At 40.1% G+C, this 20,345-nt stretch overlaps 1 non-coding gene across 1 annotated transcript; it reads right to left on the bottom strand.

The window, feature by feature from the left end:
- Nucleotides 1-1,962: 1,962 nt before the first annotated feature.
- LOC127089673 (small nucleolar RNA R71) lies at nt 1,963-2,069 on the bottom strand. The gene has a single exon (XR_007791233.1). It is a non-coding gene; the product is annotated as a small nucleolar RNA R71 (small nucleolar RNA).
- Between the last annotated feature and the right edge of the window lie 18,276 nt (nt 2,070-20,345).

Genomic DNA, 20,345 nt, shown 5'->3' on the forward strand with positions numbered 1-20,345 from the left:
TGGGTAGAGGGAATTCCTTAACCCCTTTAGGTTCTCATAACTTTTCCCCTTTTTTTTAAACGAATTATGAACATGATGTAAAGCTTATGATAACATGACTTGTATGATGAATGATGTGAAAAATATGTACTATTTTTTTTGTAGAATTTATGTGTTCTTGTAGATAATTGTTAGTATGGATTGTTGTTCTTATGTTATTATGAATTGATGAACAAAACATGTCAAATCCATGTTAGTTGGTAGATAATTGATGAGGGATTGTTGATTTAGATGTTAAAGGATGATAGAAACTCACGTGTTTTCATGTACAATGATGTATGGTATATTTTGGGACTTTTAGAAGTCAAAATATGGGGTTTGGAGTTTGATGAATGGCTAAAAAACAAGAGTGATCATACAAAGTCGCGAGAAAATTGTAGTTTTCGGGGCACTGCTATGGGTCGTAGCAGCCCTCTTGGTTTTTGTACCAGAGGCGTGCTCAAAGGTTTTTTTTGGCTTCGGGAGTGCTACGGGTCGTAGCATCTCCCTGGATTTTGTACCAAGTGAAACATTTTTAGTGTAACTTGAGTTTCGTGACGACTCCTTTTGAGGCGTGGTTTGAAGAGTTGGATAGATAACATATAAACCTACCTTATAATGATGCTTTAAAGAGTAAACATGTACATGAAAATATGAATAATGTGAGGGTACTAATATGTGTGTTGTCGTTGTGCTTATAACATTATGCATGAATGGTGTTATGTGAGATGAACGATGTTGTATTATGATGTTATGGATTTAATTCACATTTTTGTATGGAGAATTATGTCGTTGTTTATTAATGGTGATCATTTTTTATGAGATTGCATGTTATGGTGAATCATGCATCATGGAGTACGGACTTCGGTCCAGGTTTTTGTGTGCCTTGGCCTGGTGGTATGGGTTTAGGAGCGAGTAGATAATTCCATTGAGGGATCAAAGAAGCGTTTCTTATGGTGATAGTAACGAGTTTTGGTGTGCTCTGGTCCTATGGTGAGGATTTAGGAGCGGGTAGTTGGTTCCATATGGAAATTGATGAAGCATTATCTATGGTGATGGTAGTGATTTGGTGTACTCTAGTCCTATGATGGGGATTCAAGAGAGAGATTGACATGACTTGTCCATAGATGGTACCATATTCATTGTTGAGTCTTGGTGTTGAGTACATTGCATCCATTATTTGAATATGTATGAAATGGTTATGTTGATGTTAGTGATTGGTAATAGTTTGGTGATGTATGCAAATGAATTATGTTGAATACTTTTTTATGTTTGTTTTAGGACACCCTTGCATAATTTTCACCATTACTTATCATAAGTGTATTCTCACCCCTTTGTTGTTTGTGTGGGTATGTGCTCCTTGTCGAAGTACACACGAGCAGGTAACTAAGTAGCTTCTTAGAGGCTGAAGGATGGCATAAAGGTTGTTCTTCTTTTTCTTGCTTTAGGCATTCATTTTAGATTTTGTTGCTCTGATCTATAAAACTGGATGGGCAAACATTTTGTTTTTCTATTTGCTATTATTTTGATGATTATTTATGTTGAAGTCAATTGTCGTAACCAAGTTTTATGTTATAAACTTAATTGGTTGCAGAATAATTCAAAATCAATTATTCTGCTACAATGAACCTATGTTAAGGCGAGCATGTGATAACATGTTTTCAATCTAATGCATGTTTTAAATAATCCATGTTAAGGAGTAGGTGTATATTATATTTGAATGACACCTTATGTGTGTATTTGTTTTATTTATGCATTATTTCACATTTTGGGATTTAGGGTGTTACATTGACCAAAACGCCATCCACCTTCATTTGTTTCCCTTTTATTTAAAAGACCGTGCAAGGGCTTGGCTCCAATCCTTGCCCACCAATTCTATTACTTCATGGACCCAATTGAAAGCGGTTTTTATTGCACGATACTTTCCACCAAGAAAAACGGCTTAAGTTAGGAATGAGATAAACAACTTTAGGAAAGAAGATGGGGAATCTTTGTTTGACGCGTGGGAGTGTTATAAAGATTTGTTAAGACCATGCCATTTCCATGGGCTTGAGAAGTGGATGATTATCCATACCTTTTACAATGGTCACCTTTACTCCACAAGGATTACCTTAGATGCGGCTTATGGCAGAGCCCTAATGAATTGTCCTTAAGATTTAGCTTATAACTTGATAGAAGAGATGGCAAAAAACCACCACTCATGAGGAAGCGTGCGACAAGTTGCAGGTAAGTCCGCCCTTAAGACCGATGGTATTTTAGAGGTTAGTGTATTTGACCATGTGAACACTTAGGTGGATGCCCTTTACAAAAATATAGATAGTCTAAGCATCGCACCTTCCACACCTTTTATTCCAGTCCTTGTTGCTTCAGTTTCCCCTGCTACTCTCTACTGTGAGATATGTGGAGTTAATGGGCATACCGATAGAGATTGTCAAATGATCCTCATGGGAGGATCCACCCAAGAAAATGCAAACTTTATGAATAATAACCAATGGAACATGTAAGACCCCAATTTTGACCCTAAGATCCCTCATGTTATCTCATCATATGCATTAACATTGGGATCACACCTTGGCATTCTCCGCCCACCCATTTTATTGGGGTTGCATTGGGAGAGATCACCGAGCACTTTTGATTGTATCATACTTTGTTTTTCATTATTTACTAACCAAAATACCAAAAATATGTCAATGTATAGTTTGTTACTTTTGTAGGTAGTATGTGTGCTCACCCATGCTCTATCAAGCTTATATCTAGAGTTTGAGACCCTCATTACAAGGAGTTAAATCAAGAAATGGTTCACATTGGCTCTAAGTATCATATATGGATACCCATGATCTTCACATGTCATTTTGATCAAGATATCATCAAGAATTTGGAGTTTGTTTGCCTTGGAAACCCTAATTCATCTAGGTATCTTGTGTAACTTCTTCAACAAGTTTCTTTAAAAATTGATCAAATATTTAAAGAGATACTTCATATCACATCATACTACACATATATGATCCTTCATGAGTCCTAAAAGTCAAGAGAATGTCAAGTTAGCAAGTTGGTTCATGGTGGTTGACCAAGGAAAGTCAACTGGTCAAAACTGGGGTTCCCTAGACCCTATCTCCTACTATTTTTGTCATATGAAAATGATTTCAAGATAAAAGTTACTAAAAGTGACATTCCAAGACACTTTCATGTTAAGGTCAAGAGCTAGTTTTGCTTGGAAAGTCATTTTTTATGGTGAAAGATTATAGGTCATTTTGTTTGAACCCTAGTTTGGAGGTCAACTTCCCAAGACCATAACTTTCTCAATTTTTATGATATGAAAGACATTAAAATTCCATGATCAAATTCAATATGTCTAATTCAACTTTTATGTTTGGAGGAAGTTCAAATTCAACTTTCAAATGCATGTTCCAAAAGGAAACATTATAGGTCACTTTGGACCAATGCCATTGAACAAGTGATTTTCCTCAACTTCTAAAATGCATAACTCCTTCATGCCAAATCTAAATAAGGTCAAATTTGTGACCAAATTGAATAAGTTTGAAATAGATACAACTTTTATGAAGAAACGTTTCTCATTTGAAGTCCATAGAAAAAGTTATTCAAGGTGGAAGAACTGAACATTTGACTTGGGACTTAGAAAATTTTCAAATATGTTTGATTTCCCAAACTTCCACCTAAAAATTAATCATGATACAAGAATCAAATGGAAAAGTGTTCAACATGAAATTTGTTCCACTTGATCTCACCTTTCCAAAAAGTCCAAGATCATCTCATTTGGATCAAAATTGAGGGACTTGCGCATGGCTCCATTATGGGAAGTGTTTTGGCAAGATTTGGATTCAAATGATCATTCTTCTTTGCATATGCTTCCACATGATGATTTCAGTACACTTTGCATACGAATTGGAGTTGGATTACATTAGTCCTTAAACCTAAATCATTGCTCATGCACCCATTTAAGGAGGTTTCTAAATTTGGCCAAATTTCAAGTGGTGCAAAAATCAAATTCATTGCCTATTTAAACAAGCTCAAGGCTTCAGAATTAACATCGACACCCTGCCCAAGCTTTGCTAGACTGATCCAAACCCTCACTGCCATCAAATCTCTGAAGGTTTCTCTTGAAATTGAGCTTGAACTTCATCTTCTGTTTGGAAGTTCAAACTCCAGAAATTCACTTCCCTTTTCATCTCAATTGGTTTCGGCAAGCAAGAGGAAGAGAAAGCAAGCAAATCCAGATCAAGATCAAGTGAAATTGGATCAACTCGAAGGTGATTTTTCAGAAACTTCATCTCTTCGATTCTCTCTCAATTCTTCACAATTCTTTGTGATTTTTGGTTGTTTGAAGTTCTATCAATGTAGGCAAGAATATTGAGTTGCTTTGAGGTCAAACTGAAGCAACTCAATTCATGATCCTCAAAATTCAAATCCCTGTATCTTTTTATATACTTGGAATTGGAGAAAATTGAGGCCAGATTTGTGCTCCTGAGCATTTTTCCTTCAAATTAGTCTATTCACTTTTCATTTTTCATGAAGTTGAGCTTGAACCAAACCGGTGGTGATCACCGGAGAAGATGACCAGAGCTAGGGCTCCGGTGATGTGTTGGCATTGCTTAGACCATCTGATCTTGGTTCCACGTTTTAATCAGGACGCTTGCTTTTGATTACCACACGTGTGGCGCTTTGACTCAAGTCCACCATGGATAGCACGCGCGTGGCCATCAGATCTTCCACGTCAATTAATGAGGGAAATCTGATGGCCCTTGATTTTTCATATTTTCTGATTTTTGATTTAATCCATTTATTTTGATTAATTCATATTAATTTCATTTTTAATCCAAAAAATACGGGACTTTCACCAAAAATCTTTAAATATTTTCTCTATTTCATTTTCTGAGTTAAAATTATTTTTTGGATTAATTTTGATATTTTTCATGAATTAATTATTTTTGTGCATATTTTTTATTGTTTAAAAATACTTATGACTTTTCAAAAATTATAATTTTTTTTGTCTAAGGTCCTTCGACCTTGTTAGACCTAGGATAAATCTCTCGACCGTTTATTTGGTGTTTTGAAGAGGTTTTAGGTTTTTACCAAACTAAGTTTAATTTAAATGCATTTTTTAATTTAATTTTTAATTGATTAATTATATAGAAATTATGTTGAGCTATTTTTATTGACTTATGATGTTTGACTATGTGTTTGGGCCTTGGTCAAGGTTGACTTGACTTTTGTTGAGTTAAAATCATTGGATTTAATTTGATAAAATTTCTCCCACGACCAATTTGTGTTTCTCTCATCTCCCCTCCCTTTTCATCTTCAATCCCCATCTCTCCCATACTTTTTATTGACCAATAAAATCTCAATATCCTAAGGCTAATTGGTTCATCAATAACCTTGTGTTAGATGAACCAATACAAGTATGGATGAGATAGGTCCATCCTTTTGATCTTTTCTTTTAGTGTGTGGTATGTTTTAGAAGTTTGGTTTATCATATCAAATCTCTATCATGCATTATCACCTATTTCTATTGCCCGACCTCAGATAGTTGTGACTACTATATAAATCCAATTACGATTGCTTAACATAAAGCAAAATTTGACCCTAAAGGCATAACATTCTAGTAAGTGAGATTGTAATTCTCCCCCCTTTCATGGTATTGTGTGGAAACTTGGCCTTTTTTCCTTCCTTTGGAAGATGTCTTAGTTCAAGGACCCATGCTTGTGAATAGAGGGTTGAGTGTTCTCCAAAGAATGACCTAATCAACTGAAAAGCAAAACATCACTAACATCTAATCAACTAACATTTGTTTAACTTGTATTAATATTGATTTTATTTTTCAAGTCATTTACTTTATGCAATTTAAATTCAAGTCATTTATCATTTCATTTGTCATTTTACATATCATTTAACTTATTTATGTTTATTCCATTTTCACTTTGCTCATTTGAGCCATATATTATGATCGCATAGATTTGTTTGTATATTTTGTTTGTGTTTGTGGTCTTAGGACCTTAAAATACTTAATAAACAACAAAAACCCTAAAAAATGTTTGTGTGGACTGTTGGATTTGATTTGAACTTTTGGACTTAGAATTAGGCAACATTCCATGAGTAAAAGGACTTGGCTAATGCCAACATTTATGAGACCAAGTTATTGTGATTTGAGCTTTCATCTGATGCAAGTATTGGGACCCCCTTGAATTCATCTTCTACATGGTCTTGATGCAACTGTTATTTTGATCTTGTGTCTAATATCTTCTTCTGAGTTAATCAAAGAGTATTTCATATGATACATGAGAAGACAAAGAAGACTTCTAGCTATGGAATTTGCTTGCTTGTATGTGGCTATCTTTATTTGATGCCTCGATCTTCATGATGCTTGATATTGATAATTGCTTGCTGATTATTGCTTGATTCAAAGTCCAAAGGGGAAGTGAGTTTTCTATATGACATTCTTGTCTATTGGATTGCATCCCATTGATCATATATTTTCAACTCTTAACTTTTAATTTTATGCTTAAGGTAGTCTCTTCATCTCCTCCCATTTCTTAAATTTCAAATATCTCCCCCCTCTTTTAAAAACTTTCTTTGCTTGTGATTTCAAAACTTAAACTTTATTGCAAACTAGAAACTTTGGCCTTATGCCATTGTCTTTTCTAAACTCTTTTCTTAAATCAAACTTGTAAATGAAATTAACCATATTGACTTAAAATTTCAAAATAAAAAAGGAAATAACACTCATTCAAACTTTTGGGCCCTTTGTGTCTCTTTTAAACTCAAATTTTGATTAAAAGAAATCCACTCATTTTGAAACTGATACCACGAACTACGAGGTTTTGATCCCTCATTTTTATGTTGGTACGTAGGCACAAGTCCGAAGGTCTTGTCAAACACAAAAATATAATCAATGAATTCTTTTCTCATCCCCACATTCTATTTTTCTCAAACATCTTTTACACCAAAACACATACACACATAAAAAGGGCTCCCTAGGAGTACCTATGACACTTTGGGTGCTAACACCTTCCCTCTGTGTAACCAACCCCCTTACCTGTAATCTTTGGCATTTTATTAGTTTTGATTTGAAAACTTATTATCTTTGGGTTTTGTTAATACTTTTCCCTTTTCCTTTGGAAACAATAAAAGCGCGGTGGCGACTCTGGTTTTATTGACGTTAAGTTTATCCATAGCTCAATGGTCATGAATTTATCGCTACAGAAATTAAGTGGCAACTCTGCTAGGGAGTAGTCCTCAGTGGGTTTAACCTACTTTTTTATGCGTATATATATTTGTATATTTGATGTTTGTATACTTGCGTTGTGTGATATAATGTGCTTGTTATGCTTGGTGATCTCTGAGCGGTGAGATAAGTTCAAAGCCGAACTTGAGTGCAATTAAGATAGGAGGATGGTATAGTCATGTTCGACTTGTGTGGAGTAGTCCTTATCAAGTTGGATTGAGACCCATCTACTAAGTGGAGACCCTTTTTGAGTTACTAATGTCACACAAGTCATTTGTGATTAGGCATTACTTTCTCTGATTTGGGGTTCGAGAAGCTGAGGAACGTAGAACATTTAACCCAACTTGGCCTATTTAGGACGTAGTGTTGAGACTGTTCAAGTGTAGACTTGATAACAGTTGTTACGCGATACTACACTCAGACGAGTTTCTCTTGAGAATATTATGGGGTAATGAGTCAGTCATCCTAACCTATAATATCCGATAGATGGAATTAAGACTCTGGGAACTCTTTAGATCATGATCTACAGGTTTTTTATCCTTAGTACACTCTTTTGGGATGGTTCTTAACCTGACTCCATGCTCGTGACTCATAACAAATCCTTTGATTCTTGGTTGATTCAATCAAGTCTTGCCAATATCAATGGAACTTGGGTGTCGATAAGGTGAAAACTATAATCCACCAAAATGGATGATTGATCTTGACAAGGACTTGATTCATCCCTTGACCTTTGTCTGTTTTCCTTGTGTGTGATCCCTTATTTGTGATTGTTGCATTCATGCATTCATGCGCATCATGATATTCATCACACGAAAAATAAATTCAAGGAACTGAGGTTTTATTTGCAAATATTTTCCGACCATGGATTGTGGACGAAGGAACACTAAGAAGTACAATTTCAAATGTCCTGATTTGAAAGAGCTAAGGAAGTTATCATCCTTTGTATTAGATCCCTTGGACTTCAAGCAATGCCATGAGAAGCTTTTGTCTGTGTTATCTGCTGATGTGGTTGAAGGACTCTTGAGTGTGTTGGTTCAGTTTTATAATCCTCTCTACCGTTGTTTCACTTTTCCCGATTATCAGCTTATGGCTACGTTAGAGGAGTATGCTCATCTCTTGGGAATACCTGTTTCTGACAAGATGCCTTTTAGTAGATTGAAGGAGATTCCCGGATCTCATATTATAGCTGAAGCTCTTCACATGAAGAAGTCTGAGATTGAGGCTCATTGGGTTAAGAAATGAGGAATGTTTGAGTTGACTTATAAGTTCCTCATCGGGAAAGCTATTGTATTTGCTCAAGCCGATAGTGTGGATGCTTTTAAAGCTATCTTTGCGTTGCTCATCTATGGTTTAGATTTGTTCCCTAACATTGACGGTTTTGTCGATGTTAACACCATTAGAATCTTCTTGATTGGGAATCTTATGCCTACTCTGTTGGGTGATATGTACTTCTCTTTGCATCTAAGGAATTCTAAAGGTGGTGTGACTATTGTCTGTTGTGTTCCTCTTCTATATAAGTGGTTTATTTCCCACTTGCCTCAGATGCCTGCTTTTATAGAGAACAAACAATGTCTACGGTGGTCTCAGAGACTTATGTCCCTTACCAATGATGATATTATTTAGTACGACTCTGCATTGAGTAGTTTGGATATTATTGATAGTTGTGGTGAATTCTATAATGTGCCTCACATTGGTACACAAGGAGGAATAAACTACAACCCTACTTTGGCTTGTCATCAACTTGGGTTCCCCTTGAGAGACAAGCCTAATAACACTCAGTTAGAAGGTGTTTTCTATCAAGAGGGTAAAAATCCCCAACATTTGAAGCAAAAGATGATACATGCTTGACATAATATGCATAGGAAAGGAAGATCCGAGCTTGGTCCATGAAACTGAGTAGCTTTGGAAGCTTACACTACTTGGGTGAAGAAGAGAGCTTTGGAATTGAAGATCCCGTATGCATGTGAGAGACCCATGTCTTTGGTTGTCTCTGAGCCACTAACTCTCCCTGATCAAGATGTAGAGGAGTTGGAAGACGCACTCGCCAAGATGAAACAAGAGAGAGAGATATGGGAGGAGCGGTTCCATGCTTTAAGCCGAAAGCATGAGGAGTTGCAGCTTGAGTTAAAGGATAAAGATGCGCTTATTGAACTTGTTGAAGACCGAGCAGTGAAGAGACAGAGAGAGCCAGAGGGTCTATATTCCTCTTATACCTCAACCATCTGGTGCTTGGAAGAAGATTGTTGATAAGCTAGTTCTTGAGAAGGCTCAGATGCAAACATCTTTTGAGACCGAGATCCGGCGCATCCGAAGGAAGTACGCGCCAGCAGCCAGATCGTCTGACACTGTTGTTAGGGGATCCTTAGGATGATTAGTTTCCTTTTCTTTTGTATTTGTACTTTGGTTTCTTAAATTGTACTAAGTGTAATCCTTCCAAATTATATGAATAAAAAAGATTTTTATGGTCAATCAAATTGTTACTATTATTATTATTATGTAAATATTTGCAAATAGAACTTTGTATGTTCCTTGAAATAAAATAAACAAAAACATTGCATTTCATGCATCATTTGCATAACGGGTTTTCTTCTGCCAGATGTCTTATCAGTTATTCTTCTGTGCTTCAGCCAAGCTGACTCTTCGATACAACACCCGTGCCAATCAACCCAGAATTATGGAGCATCTGGAACAAGAGAACAGAGAATTGAAGGATGAGATTACCCGGCTGACTGCCATGATGGAGTCCGTTCTTGCTGCACAGAATTAGTCTTCACCAATTCCCGCAACTCCTCCCCAGAGGACTGTCATCTCCGAGGTTTCTACCTCGACCATTCCTGTTGCTGCTACTCAATCCGATCCAACTATGCCTACTAGATTCCCGTAGGGGATGCCACCAAATTTCATGCCTGAAGGGTTTGCACCCACATTTGCTTTTATGCCGACATCTAGCCTGGTCATGTCTGTGTCACCTCCCGTTTTTCATACCTTGCCTCGTGTTGAGAACACCATATACCATTCTGAGTCGTCTGAGGGCCCAAATGTTTATGAGGAAATGGATGAAATGAAGGATCAGTTCCTTGAGCTGCGAAAGGAATTGAAGACTCTGAGAGGAAAAGACCTGTTTGGTAAAAGTGCTGCTGAACTTTGCTTAGTATCAAATGTGAAGATCCCGATGAAGTTCAAAGTCCCCGACTTTGAAACGTATAAGGGAAATACTTGTCCACTAAGCCACCTTGTTATGTACACCAGAAAAATGTCAACTTAAACTGATAATGATAAGTTATTGATTCACTACTTTCAAGACAGTTTGATTGGCGCTGCTCTAAGATGGTATATGGGGCTGAACAATGCAAGTATCCATACTTTCAATGATTTGGGTGAGTCTTTTGTGAAGCAGTATAAGTATAATATGGATATGGTACTTGATAGAGACCAGTTGAGGTCTATGTCTCAAAAGGATTAGGAGACGTTTAAAGAATATGCTCAAAGATGGAGAGAACTTGCCGCACAGATTAATCCTCCATTGGAAGAAAAGGAGATGACGAAGATTTTTCTGAAGACCCTGAGTTCATTTTATTACGAGTGCATGATTGCCAATTCCCCTAGTCACTTTACCGAGATGGTAAACATGGGGATGAGGTTAGAGGAAGGAGTCCGTGAGGGACTTCTGTCTAAGGAAGAGGTGTCGTCTAGTAAGAAGTATGGGATTGGTTTTTCCAGAAAGAAGGAAGGGGAAACCAATGCAGTGTCTGTGGGGAGGCAGGGGAGGCCTCATGTCATAAGAAATCCTCAACCGCGTCAGCATCAAGTTTCATCAGTAATCCCAGTGTTTTCAAACAATTCCAACAATCAATCAGTTCCAATTCAACAATAACGTCAACAGCAACCGCAACAAAGAACCACCACCACCACCAACAATAACAATAATAATAATCAACACCAAAACTTCAAGAGGAAGAAAGTATCTTTTGACCCTATTCCTATGTCATACGCCGAACTCTACCCATCTTTGGTTCTCAAGAATCTACTTCAACCAAGAAATCCACCTCAAATTCCCGAGCCACTTCCATGATGGTATAAGCCTGAACTCCGTTGTGTCTTTCATCAAGGAGCTCTCGGTCATGATATTGAGAACTGTTACCCATTGAAGTACGAGGTACAAAAACTTTTGAAGAGTGGGATGGTGTCCTTTGAGGATCGTGCGCCGAATGTGAAAGCCAATCTGTTGCCCGCCCATGGTAACTCTTCTGTCAACGTGGTAGATGGTTATCCTGGAGAATATAAGGTTTATGATGTTCGCCATATCAGACAATATTTGGTTGCAATTCATAGAGATATCTGTTCGGTAAGTGATTGTGAGCATGACCATGATGGTTGTGTGACATGTAGCGTGAACCCTAGAGGATGTGTCATTGTCAAGAGAGACATTCAAAGATTGATGGATGAATGGCTTATCCAAGTTTGTCAGTCAAGGGAAGTACATAATGTCAATGTAATTATTCAAGTGTTTAAGACCCTTGAGCGGGTAGTAATTCAATTTGATAGTAGCAGCAACAACAACGTCAATAGATCGGTATCACCGTTGGTAATATGGTTAGCGGCCCCTGTCCCATATACATCTGATAAAGTTGTGCCCTATCAGTATAATGCCACCATGGTGGAGAATGGTCAAGAGGTTCCATTGCCTACGACAAATTCTATTATGAATATAGATGATATTGCGAAGGTGACCCATAGTGGTCGTGTATTTGGCCCAGTCTTTCCAAAGGATGTAGAAGAGGCTGCGGTCAATAAGAAGGTGGATGTAACTGTGGTGAATCCAATTAGTGCTCCACTATGTCAGTCTGGTGAATCCGACAAGCTAAAGCCTAATGATGATGATGAGGTACTACGATTAATTAAGAGGAGTGAGTTTAATATGGTAGAGCAGTTGCTCCAAACTCCGTCGAAGATTTCAGTGATGTCTCTGTTGATGAATTCTGAAGTGCACAGAGAAGCATTGCAAAACGTGTTGGAGCAAGCCTATGTTGAGCACGATGTAACTGTGGATCAATTTGACCATATTGTGGCTAACATTACTTCTTGTAACAATCTGAGTTTTTGTGATGAAGAGCTTCCCGAGGAAGGCAGAAATCACAATGTGGCATTACACATTTGCATGAACTGTAAGGAGGATGCGCTGTCCAATGTGTTGGTTGATACTGGTTCTTCTTTGAATGTACTCCCGAAATCAACTATGTCCAGGTTATCCTATTAAGGCGCCCCAATGAGGTATAGTGGCGTGATTGTCAAAGCGTTTAATGGTTCTCGCAAAACCGTCAATGGAGAAGTGGACCTCCCAATAAAGATAGGTCTGAGTGATTTCCAAATTACTTTTCAGGTAATGGATATCCACCTGGCCTATAGCTGCTTATTGGGAAGGCCATGGATTCATGAAGCAGGAGCTGTAATGTCTACTCTACACCAGAAATTGAAATTTATGAAGAACGACAAGCATGTCGTTGTTGGTGGAGAGAAAACGCTCTTGGTGAGCCATTTGTCATCTTTTACATATGTTGAAGCTGAGGAGGAGGTCGGAACTCCATTCCAAGCCTTGTCTATTGCCGATGAGAAGAAAGCTTGGGCACCCATGTCTTCTTTCAAATATGCTCAGAAAGCTATTAAGGAAGGCAATATAGACCAGTAGGGCCGTATGGTAGAAGTTGTCGAGAATAAAAATAGGGCCGAATTGGATTTTCAAAAAGGGTCGTTCAATGTCAAAGCTGAAGAAGTGTAACACCCCAAAATTTGCCCTCCTCATTCATGCATTCATTTAGCATTTCATATTGCATTTCATCATGTCAATCAGAATTAGATCCGGAAAAAAAATGAAAAAATAAAACGAAAAAAAATAAAATAAAATAATTTTTTACAAAAATAAATAAATAAATAAAAATAATAATAAAAAAATAAATAAAATATAATAAAAATTTTTGGACTTGGGTCTCTCTCATTTGAGCCCACAAAACCATGAAATTCAGTCTATAAATACCAAGGCTTCACTTGAGAAAAGGGAGAGAAGCAAAATACTCTGAGGTTTCCTTGGAACAAAACCCTGGACAAAACCTGAAGAGAAATCTGACAGAGAATTCAGAGCAGCCTCCAAACCCTGAAGGGCCTCACGGGTGCAACTCAATTTCAATCAAGCTCTCCAATTAGGTTTGCCCTATTCCCATTATTTTACGCCTTCAATTTGAATGTTCTAAATGTGTGATGTATTATGAATGGGTGAAACCTATGCCTTGAATGTTTAATCACATGATTTCTGAAGTGTATGCCACAGGGTTTGAGGTTTCTGAAACCATACTGTTATCCATGAAAAAAATGCTTATGGTGTTTCACTAACCCTTTTGTTGAGTTTTTGTGAGGGCTCACATGACTTTTGCAGGGATAACTTGTGTGGTTTCCCACTTTATTTGTGGGATAACCCCTGGAGGTTCATTCCGATTACCTGTACTGACTCACCTTTCTTTGATGGCATTAGCTTGGGAGGTCCCTGTGTTTCTTACTCCTTTAATTGCTGTTACTTCGGATCTTCATCCGTGTGGTACTTTTACCTCTTTTCCGCATTTTATCGCTTTCTTAGCTGGAAGACCTCGATAGGAGGCATTTGTTTTCTTTTGTTTATTTACTTCTGAGCCCCTTGTTGGCACATTTACTTTATACATGTTTGTTTTGTATGTGTTCGTATCCCTGCAGGTAGCGCGGTTCCTTCATCAAGGACTGCCTTTTTGCCCTTGAGCATCCCAAACCCTAAAACCCAAAGCAACACGTTAACTCCTTCTACTACAGGCGAGTAAGTCTCCAAAGGTCGAGCATCCAGTAGATTGCGTAGTGACGTCGTTCGTCCAAAACCCAATCCATAACCCCATAGTTAGCCGAACTACGTTTTGCTCTGATTCTCAGGCCAAATGAGATACGTAGGCATAAGACGCGATGTCTTAGCGAGCACACATCCCCCCAACCCATAGGTAGCCGAGCTACGAAGACTCTGATTCTCATATTCAGATGAGATACGTATGCAGTGGATGCGACATCCGCACGAGTCATTTTCATTTAACCCTTTTTTTTTGGCAAACAGCACAAGATAAACCCACACCCTTTAGACGAAAACTACAAAAGTGGATCCCGTAGAGTACTACGGATGCGTAGGGGTGCTAATACCTTCCCTTCGCATAACCGACTCCCGAACCCAAGATTTGGTTGCGAGACCCCGTCTTGTCCTTTCCTTTTTCAGGTTTACTTTGAGCGTTTCCTTTCCCTCCTTTGGGATGAATAACGCACGGTGGCGACTCTTCTGTCATTTTCTTTCGCCGGTTGTTTTTTCGCGCACTGTATTTTTCAAGTTGCGACAGCTGGCGACTCTGCTGGGGACTAAGTAGTTGACCTCTTGCTGGTCCATCTTCCCTAAGCGAGTCCCTCCTAGCTTGTGTGATTTCTTGTTTATTGGGTGTTCATGCTTTTGTACATTTATTTGCTTACCTGCTTGCATGCATCTGTTGTATCTATTGGATCTGTTTGTTTGTTTGTTTGTTGGGATGGGATGTTCTACGAGAGATAAGCCCATTACCCAGGCTTGAGTGTACACACAGGTTTTAGAGTGGATGATCATGAGGCTTGCGTGGCATGTTGCTATGTTAAGTCGTTCATGAAGAACCACACCTAGACGAGGTTTCTTTTGGATATATTATGTCCTACGGATGTTCCGTAACGACATGGTGTTCCTTTAGAAATCGTCGACTCTGGTGACCATTTCCCGAGAACTCAGTCGAGGCCTCTCCTCCGAGACGTGATTATGTTAGCTCTGGTGGGTGCATTCTCGCTGATCGATCCGAGGACCCCGAGACTGGGAACTTGCTTTAGGATGTCCTGTTGAGGGGAGTCAGTGGAGGTCTTTTATCCCGTAATAATGCCAAACCTTCAGTGGTAAACGTATTATTCGCGACTGAAGGGCTGAAGCTGACGAACTTCTGTTCTTAGAACCTACCAGTGAGGGGTGGGCTAAATTCAGGAAACCTTAACCTCCAACCAACCCGGTTTTCTGGAGCAGAGTTTTGGTCTTGTATTATATTTCTCAGTGAATTTCTCTCCAGATGTTCAAGCGGATCCATCAATTCTGATTGACATGCCTTTGCATTGCATAACATCATCTGCATATTTGCATCCAACATCTCATGCTTATTCATTTGCAGGGTATTCCCTTTCAAAACGGGGGTGCCTTAAAACTGAACAAGCAGTGCATCGCATACCATGCATATTAACCCTTGTCTATTTTGCAGGTGTCACCGCAGTGTCTAATGTTTGTTCCCTGTATCAGGCAGTTATTGGTCCCAAGCGAGTTCACAGATACCCGACAAAGGAAAACCGTCCACGACTAGCGATGGACCAAGTACAGAAAGAGCTGGCTGATATGCGTGAAAGGATGGATCAGTTCATGACATTGATGACTGGTATGGCAGCAGGTCAAGAAAAGCTGAGGGAATTGGTTGAGCAACCGAGACCCGATCCGGAGGTGGAGATACCAAATGCTGAGGGAAACCCTGGTAACCCTGGGAACGCTGATAACCCTGTGAACACTGGTAACGCGGGTAACGCAAATGCTGATGGAAACCCGGGTAATGTTGGCAACACAGGGAATGTTGGAAATGGTATTGGCGGAAGGTACAATGTGAATAAAGGAATTCGGATTAACGGGCACCCCGTTACTGAAGATTATCAGTATGATCAATTTTCTTTGCACGACGAGGCCCTCGAGACCACTCGCCGTATGGATGAGCTTGCTGAGAAGCTCAAATCTTTGGAGTCTCAAATTTCCTTAGGCTTTGATGTCACAAATCTTGGTCTGGTTAAGGGAGTAAGGATTCCTCACAAGTTTAAACCCCCTACTTTTGAGAAATACAACGGGGCTTCTTGCCCACGCACTCATCTCCAATCTTATTTGGGAAGGTTGGGAGCTCACACGGAAGATGAAAAGCTGTAGATGTACTATTTTGAAGACAGTCTAACTGGAGCTTCTCGTGAATGGTATTCTCATTTGTCTCGTAGTACCATCAAGAGCTGGAAAGACTTGGCAGAGGCTTTTATCAAGCAATATCAATACAACTTGGACATGGCTCCAAATCGGACCTTGTTGCAAGGTATGTCTCAGACTGCCAAGGAAACCTTTAGAGAGTATGCTCAGTGTTGGAGACAGATTGCTGCGTCCGTCCAACCCCCTATGTCTGAAAGGGAGATGGCGGACATGTTCATGAACACTCTTCAAGGCAATTATATTGAGAGATTGGCTGCTTGCCCGTCAATCAACTTTGCAGAGATAGTAATTGCTGGAGAAAGAATCGAGAGTCTGTTGAAGATGGGCCGAATTCAAGACAATAGTGTTTCCAACCCATCAGGTCCCAAGAGACCGTTTGCTGGTAACGATCAGCGAAGAAAAGAAGGCGAGGCAAGTGTTGTGTATGCCGGCAGAGGCAGGGGTAGAGGACGCCCTAATTATTATCAAGATCAAGTGGCCGCAGTCACTATTCCAACACCTGTTCCTCAACCGCAATATCATCCGCAACAACAACCCAGGTACAACAATCAACAACAAGGAGGTAATCTGGGTCAGCAGAGACACTATCAACAACGTCCAAGGCAGATGGACCGGGTCATCGAGCCAATCCCAATGCCTTATTTAGTATTACTTCCCAAGCTGATTGACATGAATCTGGTTACGTTGAGAACTCTGGCCCCACCAATCGATCCTAATAATTTGCCTAGAGGTTATGATGTCAACGCCAGATGTGCTTTTCACTCCAACGCACCTGGCCATACTACAGATAATTGCAAGGCTCTCCAGTTAAAGGTACAAGATTTGAGAGATGCCCAGGCTATCAATTTTGCTCTGGTGCCTAATGTTATCCAGAACCCGATGCCGGCTCACGGCGGGCAGAGGATTAATGCTGTTGATAGTGGGGAAACTTTGAATTTGGTTTCTGATGTGACTAAGGTGAAGACTTCGCTATCGGTGGTTAAAGACCGACTTCTGAAAGGACAGATTTTCCCGGGCTGTGGGGAAGAATGCAGAAATTGTCAAGCTGCCGAAAACGGATGTGACAGTTTGAGAAGGGGTATTCAGCAGCTGATAGATGAAGGTTGTCTTCAGTTCGATCAGGCCCGTCCGGTGAAGAATGATGTATCGACGGTGACGTTTTATTTCACTCCTGAAGAAATATATGTTCCCGAGAGACTCGCTCCGACAACAATATATTTCCCAGAAAGTACAGAACCAGCAGCGGTGAACATCGAAAGTTCAACACCAGTCGCAATTTACTCTGACAGCCCTCAACCGACTTTGGTTGGTCCAATCACCATCACGGTACCAGGACCTGTTCCGTATGAGAAAGACAGTGCTATCCCGTGGCACTATGGGGCTGATATCTACTGCCAGGGGCAGAAAGTTAACAAAGAAGACATTGACATTGGTAGCTCCGCTGTAGACAATGTTGGAGGGGTTGGTGGCTTCACTCGCAGTGGACGCCTATTTGCACCATCAACATTACGCGCGAATACTGAAGCCGAGGCAGCTGCCAAGGCTAAAGGGAAACACGTATCCACCGAAGAGGTTACTACTGAGGAAGATCCTCCTAAGACTGCATTCGAGAAGGAAGTGGATGAGTTTATGAGGATTATCAAGAAAAGTGACTACAAGGTAGTCGACCAGCTAAATCAGACACCCTCAAAGATCTCCATTCTCTCACTATTGCTGTGCTCTGAGGCGCACAGAGCAACCTTGTTGAAAGTACTGAATATGGCCTATGTTCCACCGGAGATAACTGTTAACCAACTGGAGTCGGTAGTTTCCAATGTAAACGCTAGCCGGGGGCTAGGTTTCACCGATAATGACCTGACATCTGAGGGCAGGAATCACAACAAAGCCTTGCATATCACAATGGAGTGCAAAGGGGTGGTGCTTTCCCATGTTTTGGTTGATACAGGCTCTTCTCTGAATGTTCTCCCAAAGAAAGCCTTAACGAAGTTGGATTGCGATGACACCATCCTGAGGCCAAGTAACTTAGTTGTGAGGGCTTTTGACGGCTCTAAGCGAGATGTTTGTGGCGAAGTTGAGTTGCCAGTTAAGATTGGACCGCAGGTATTCAAGAGTACCTTTTATGTGATGGATATTCAGCCTGCCTATAGCTGTCTGCTAGGTCGACCTTGGATTCATGCTGCCGGTGCTGTTACTTCTACCCTCCACCAGAAGCTCAAATATGAACTAGAAGGTCAGGTCGTCACTGTCTGTGGTGAAGAGGATATTTTTGTTAGCCACCTGTCTACATTTAAGTATGTAGAGATGGACGGCGAGATGCACGAGATGCTGTGTCAGGGCTTCGAAGCCATAAACATCAATGAGGTCGCGCCTGAAGCTGTCTTTTCACCTGAGTTTGAGAAGGTCGGGACTTCTATCTCTTCATACAAGCAAGCTATCGAAGTGGTTAAAGCTGGTAATGCCCAAGGCTGGGGCAAATTTGTGGAGCCATTCATCAAAGAAGACAAGTTTGGATTGGGGTATGCTCCGGGGTCTCAGAAGAATGAAGCCGGTACTTTCTCCAGCGGGGGTTTGGTTTCTCCCCACGTCGTCAATGCTGCAGATGAAGACAAGGCTGATAGCGACTGTGACTTAGATAGCTGGATTCGCCCGTGTGTCCCGGGAGAAAAGCTCGACAATTGGTCGTCTGAAAAAACCGTCCGGGTTACTCGGCTGAAAGAGTGATTTTTATTGTTTTCCTTTATTACATGCATAATAAATTCTTACACTTTGCCCAAGGTGTAACGGCTCATTTGTAGGGCCATCCATTTAGTTACATTTCGCAATTATTTTTATCATCAATAAAGGACAGCTTTTGCAAACAATTTTGTGTTCTCTTTCTTTCAGTTTTTTTACTTTTACAAAAAAAAATGGCAATGTTTCTTTTTTCGTTTTTTCTTTCTTTCCAAAAAAAAAAATCTCTCATTCTAAGGAAAAGCATGATCCTCCATCATGCAGAGCCGACCACTCGGATCTCACTGCTAACGACACTGCTATGGCCAAGTATGACTTCGACAATCCTATCTATTAAGCCGAAGAAGGGGTTGAGGAAGATTGTGAATTGCCTGAAGGGTTAGCCAGATTGTTGAAACAGGAGGACCGAGCTATTACACCTTATCAGGAGGTGATTGAGACCGTCAACATTGGTACCGCAGACGACAAGAAAGATCGGGGCAAGTCTACAGGCCGAGAGGAAAGACCGTTGATCATGTACTTGACTGTGTTAGAAAGGTCAATGGGTTGTGTGCTCGGTCAACATGACGAGTCAGGTCGAAAAGAGCATGCAATATACTACCTTAGCAAAAGTTTACCGACTGTGAACAAAGATACTCATTGCTCGAGAAAACTTGCCGCGCTTTGGCATGGGCTGCTCGCCGACTAAGACAGTATATGTTGACTCACACGACTCTATTGATATCAAAAATGGATCCAGTCAAGTATATTTTTGAAAAGCCATCACTTACCGGAAAGGTTACTAGGTGACAAATGATACTGACAGAGTATGACATCCAATATACTTCACAAAAAGCCATTAGGGGAAGTGTCTTGTCAGACTATCTTGCAGAGCAACCGATTGATGATTACCAACCTATGAGGTTTGACTTTCCTGATGAGGACATCATGTTTCTCAAATCGAAAGATTGAGAGGAACCACTCCCGGAGGAGGGGCCTGACCCTGAATCCAAATGGGTTATGATGTTTGATGGGGCGGTCCGCGTCAATGGTCGCGGAGTTGGTATAGTGTTGATCACACCGGAAGGGGGTTCATATGCCATTTGGTGCCAGAATAACTTTTCCCTGCACCAACAATGAAGCCGAATACGAAGCTTGTATCCTAAGACTTGAGGAAGCCGTCAATATACAGATTAAAACCCTGGATGTATACGGGGATTCAACTTTGGTCATCAATCAAACCAACGGGAAATGGTGCTATGCTGGAACTACGTACCCAGAATTGACGTATCTCGGTCAGAGACGAAT

This window comes from Lathyrus oleraceus, chromosome 5 (genome assembly GCF_024323335.1).
Source record: "Lathyrus oleraceus cultivar Zhongwan6 chromosome 5, CAAS_Psat_ZW6_1.0, whole genome shotgun sequence".
Taxonomy (NCBI): domain Eukaryota; kingdom Viridiplantae; phylum Streptophyta; class Magnoliopsida; order Fabales; family Fabaceae; genus Lathyrus; species Lathyrus oleraceus.